Raw genomic sequence first — 6,000 nt, forward strand, 5'->3', positions numbered from 1 at the left:
ACGAAGTTGACTTCTTTCGCCAAAAGAAAGATGGTCTTGGAAGGCTTGGTCTCTCAACACTCCAAAAGTGTACAACAGTCATTCGTGTCTTGGCATATGATAGTGCGGCTGATACGGTCGATGAATACCTCCGACTCGGTGAAACGACAACTCGGTCTTGTTTAGAGAATTTTGTGGAAGGAATAATTTATTTGTTTGGCGATGAGTACCTAAGAAGACCAACCGCGGCTGATCTTCAACGTCTACTTGATATTAGAGAGCATCGTGGATTTCTCGGGATAATAGGAAGCATCGATTGTATGCATTGGGAGTGGAGGAATTGTCCCACCGCTTGGAAAGGGCAATATGCTCGTGGTTCGGGTAAACAAACAATCGTTTTAGAGGCGGTTTCTTCATATGATATTTGGATATGACATTGGGACCTCCATGTACCTTAAATGATATCAATGTTCTTGATCGCTCACCTGTTTTTGATGACATAATAAACGGTCAAGCTCCTCAAGTCACTTACTCCGTCAATGGAATACAATATCATTTGGCTTACTATCTCATCGAAGGTATTTATCCGAAATGGACAACTTTTATCCAATCTATTCCAATACCACAAGACCCGCAAGCAGTTTTATTTGCTCAACGTCAAGAAGCTATCTGAAAAGATGTGGAGCGTGCTTTCGGAGTCTTGCAAGCTCGCTTTGCCATTGTTAAAAATCCAGCACTTTTTTGGGATAAAGTCAAAATTGGGAAGATTATGAGAGCATGTATCATACTCCATAATATGATAGTAGAAGACGAACGAGATGGATATACTCATTTTGATGTTTCAGAGTTCCAACATGGGGAAGATACCGGAAGTTCACATGTCGATCTCACGTATTCTACATATATCCATTCAAATATCGCTAATATGATGGGTGTTCGAACTAGAATTCATGATAGACAAATGCATTAACAACTAAAAGCTGATTTGGTTGAACATATATGGCGTAAATTTGGACGTGATGAAGACAACAACTGAGCTTGGATGCTTCTTTCAAATTATTTTCGTTTATTTTATTTTTCTTTGTTTTATGTTTTTATTTAAAAATCTATGTTTAAAATATTTTCTTTTATTATGTTTTATTTAATAAATAAATTTTATATTTAATAAAAATAATATTTTAATTTTTTTTTAAGAACTTCAAAATAAGAACCTCCCATTGAACCACGAAAATGTTCGGGGTTCTTAATTACCGTTAGCTCTTAAATTACTTTTACATCTTAAAATAATTAAAAAAAGAATAAACACTTCTAATTGGGTTGTTGGGTTAACAGTGCTATCACATCACCCTTATAACTTCTCATTATAAGTAAACTTAGTACCATTAAATTACTAATTTTAATATCACTGTTACTATTACAAAATAGATTATATAATGTTGGATAGAAACTTATCAAGTTTGGCGTACCTACAAGGTCAGTGCCCTTTTCATGCTTATAATATATACGGTCCCTAATATATACTAAACACCTTTCCATCTTTGAGATTCATATGCTTATAATATACTAAACACATACACGTTCGTTATATAATTACTCACTAGTTATCAAAACTATGGTAAGACATGATATATATATTTTGGACCCATAAAAGGAGAACAGGCTAATTTTCTCAAAATAGCTAATGCGTCCTTTAAGCAGACGCTGGTGGGTTCTGTCAACCAATCATAATTGTCCACGTGTCTTGATTAAACAATAAAGTACCATAATGGCATCACGTGAGACGCACATGGTCCATTCCCATGCATGCCTTTCTACCTCCCGCCGCGTCGTCTTCGTCGCTACCAAACCAAGGGCTCAAAAAGGTTTTTGTATGCAAGTCATTTATTTTAAGTATAATTAGATTTTGACCAGCCGCTTTCAAAGCGCAGATTTATTTTCCTTTTTTATTTAATTGACAAATATTTAGCGTCATATTTCATATATTTGTGTTTTATTTTATAAAAGACTTAAACTTTTTATCTTTCTTTATCGTGTTTCATTTTAAATGACTATTTATGTTTAAAAAATTAAACTGTATTTCTTTAATGAATTAAGTTGGTATAACTCTGATAAATTAATTTTATTATGTGGCTAATATTTTTAATAAAAATAATTATATACTTTTAATAAAGATTTATACTTTTCAATGAAAAAATTAATTTTTTTTATTAATGCTTAAATTATATTAAGAAAAGAAAAAAAAATAATTAAGAATGGTTGAAAAAAAAATTATTTGAACTTAGACTCAATGGTCCAAAGAAAAAAAAATGTGAGAATTGGATCTGATTTCTTAGTCGGCCCAAATGGCCCAAGAGAGATCTGATGTGGACAGTGGGCTTGATCCAAAAAATGGCCCAATATAGATGTGTTATTAATATTATTTGATTGCCCTTAATGAAACATGCAATGTTAGTAAAGAAAATGGTAGGCTAAGGTAAAAAGAACAATATGATTCTGCTTTAATAGTATAGATATAAAAGAATACTTTAAAGAATGTTCTCACTCTTATTGTCCAAGCTGGATTATAGTGAGGTTGATTATATTTTACGTACCTTATATTAGAAAGTTGAATCTTTTCAGTCCTTTTTCGGTTCCGTTTTTTTTGCCAAGGGCTAATACTAGCTTTAGCCTTTTTGAAACTCGCTTAGATTCAGCCAGTCAACCAAATTCTGTATTCCAACAAAAGAAAAAATGTAAGGGAATAACTAGCTTTTTACAATCAAATACTTCGTTTATTTCAAAATGTAGCATCGTCCATATAATTTTATCCTTGGGTCTCAAAATGTGAATATCGCTCTGGGTTCGATTCCTCTTGGCCATCCGGAGCACCTTAAATGGTAAGAAAACGCAGATCCTGCGGGTCTCGTAGTAATTAGTCTTTGGCCTAGAAAGCTTTTGGGATCACATTACGGTTATAAAAAAAAATACTTTATTTATTTCAAAACGTAGCATCGTCCAAATAATTTTATTTCATTTAAAATTTTGATTAAAGGAAAACCATTTCTTTCGTATTTTAAAATAAGAACACAAAAATATCAATAGATAGAAATGTGCATTAAAATTATAAATGAAAATAGCAAATGTAAAATTTAAACATAATCGGATAATCCAAATCAAAAAAAATAAAATTATAGATATTTAAGCGTTGTTTAAAATTTATATTTTCAAAAGAGGTGAATCTAAGTTGAAAAAGGAATTAAAAAAAGGAAATATATTCAAAAATAACAAATTCAGCTTAATGAAAATCAAACACAAGCCTAATTAGAAAAGGATTCGAGAGATCTTTGAAAAAGGAAAAAAGAAAACATACATATCATATCACAAACGGGATTATAATTAAATAAAGTGGTAAGTAAAATCCTTAAGCTGCAAGGATTAGGTTCCGTAAAAGGTGTTATAAAAAGAGAGTTAGGGTCTTGTTTTTTGTTACTCACATACTCATCATCAAAGTTCTCTGATAATTCTATTAATAATGGCGACAACAACAAGAATGTTTTGTTTCGTGCTCGTGATGGTTCTAATGGGATGTTGTTGCTCGGCAAAAATCTACAAAGCGGGTGTGACAGCATTTACCTCTCTACTCTCCTATCTTTTACTATCTTTACCTTCCAATAAGTTACCTAATTAACTAAGTGAGTCACGGGTTGCATCCCGGTTACAGGTCGCTTGTTGACCGTTAGGAATCTTTCCTTTATATGTACTACATTGGCATTTAGCTAAAAGTAATGAATCAGTATTATCTTATCTTCCTCCTTTCTCTCTCTTTCGTAAGCATACGCCATTGTTGCCATTATTGCTCAGATCATTGCACTTAGAGGTGACATTTTTAAAGCTTAGATCACCTTTCAGTCCTAGATTTCATTTCTCTTTAAATCTACGGAAGGTTTACAGAGAGATTTATCTCACATACTCTTTTACTGTCTCATTTTGGTATCAGAGCCATCTCGAACCTCAGGGATCTAGCTATGGTGGAAACACGTAACCAAGAGAAGACGATGCTCGAGCTGGTCGAGGAGATCCGCGCAGGTCAAGAAAACCAGACAAACGAGTTCCGTCAACGTATTAACTCACTCGACGAACGCTACAACAAACTTGAAAGACTCGTCTTTGAACACGTTTCTCAAATCCAGGCGCAAGGGAAACAACAGTTCAACGACACTGGTGGGTCTCTGATGATGGATCCGACCTCAGCGGAGTCAACCCGACCCCTAGATCCCCCAAATCTCCAGCGATTCCGTCAGTACACACCCGACGACCGTTCAACCCCACCTCAGAATACTCTCTCCAACAGGCTGGCAAAGCTGACCTTCCCAGCCTTTGATGGTACGGAGTTTCGTGACTGGATCTGTCGTTGCGAGCAGTTCTTCGACTCCTTGAAACTTCTGTGGCAGACGGACCCTCACCTTTCCAAACTGATCATGGAATTGAAGACCAACAAGCTGTCTCATCCTCAATACACATATGCTAACGATGAATTGAGAAGAAAAGGAAAGCTAGTAGTTGGCAACAACGTGGAGATCAAAACTCACATTTTCAAGTGGTTACACGACTCTGCAGTGGGAGGACACTCAGGTAGAGATGCTACACTCCACAGAATCAAATCGCTCTTCTTTTGGCCGAAAATGTCTCTGGAAGTTCAGAATTATGTGAGGAATTGCAGCGTGTGTCAGAAAAACAAATATGAGAATGTGGCAAAGCCTGGTTTGTTGCATCCGCTACCAGTTCCGCAAGGTGTTTGGGAATCAATCAGCATGGACTTCATTGAAGGACTCCCTCCATCTTCTGGGAAGCATTGCATTCTCGTGGTCATCGACAAGCTCAGTAAGAATGCACACTTCATTGCTTTATCTCACCCCTACACTGCTATTGAAGTTGCGCAAGCCTACTTAGACAACATCTTCAAGCTACAAGGCCTTCCAAAGGACATTGTCAGTGACAGAGACCCCACTTTCTTAAGTGAGGTATGGAAGGAATTATTCAGAGTCCACGGTGTAGACTTGCGATACTCTACTGCCTATCACCCTCAAACTGACGGGCAGACTGAGGTCACAAACAAGACACTGGAGACTTACCTGCGATGCATGACTGCTGAAGCACCGAAGACTTGAAGCAAGTGGCTCGCCCTAGCAGAATGGTGGTACAATACAACCTATCACTCTGCTATCAAGAGCACACCTTTTGAGATTGTTTACGGTCAACCTCCTCCTCTACACCTTCCTTACCTACCTGGTGAAAGCTCTTCTACACTGGTTGACCGAATCTTACGCAAGAGGGAAGAGGTAATCTCAATGCTCAAGTTTCACTTACTGCGCGCTCAAAACAGGAACAGGCAAGCCGCTGATTCACACAGATCACAGAGGGTGTTTGTGGTTGGCAACTACGTGTACCTCAAGCTCCAACCCTACCGACAGAACACACTCAAGAACAGGAAAATCCCGCATAAGTTGTCTCCACGCTACTACAGCCCCTTTAAGGTCACCGACACAGTAGGCTATGCAGCTTATCGCTTGGAACTTCCCCCTGAGGCCGCAGTACACAATGTGTTTCATGTGAGCCAGCTAAAGCTTTGTCCAAACCCTCCTACTTCATCTCCAACGGTGCCACAGTTTTGGTCTGATTTGGGAACTTCCAAGGAACCTGAGATGATTTTGGAAACAAAGATGGCAAAACGTCGCAACTTAGCTGTCACTAAAGTCTTGATCCAGTGGAAAAGGAAACGTCCTGAAGACGCAACATGGGAGTTCTACAAGGACTTCATTGCCCAGTATCCTCATTTCCATCCTTGAGGACAAGGATGATCTCAAGCAGAGGGTACTGTGACAGCATTTACCTCTCTACTCTCCTATCTTTTACTATCTTTACTTTCCAATAAGTTACCTAGTTAACTAAGTGAGTCACGGGTTGCATCCCGGTTACAGGTCGCTTGTTGACCGTTAGGAATCTTTCCTTTATATGTACTACATTGGCATTTAGCTAAAAGTA

This window comes from Brassica napus, chromosome C7 (genome assembly GCF_020379485.1).
Source record: "Brassica napus cultivar Da-Ae chromosome C7, Da-Ae, whole genome shotgun sequence".
Classification (NCBI taxonomy): domain Eukaryota; kingdom Viridiplantae; phylum Streptophyta; class Magnoliopsida; order Brassicales; family Brassicaceae; genus Brassica; species Brassica napus.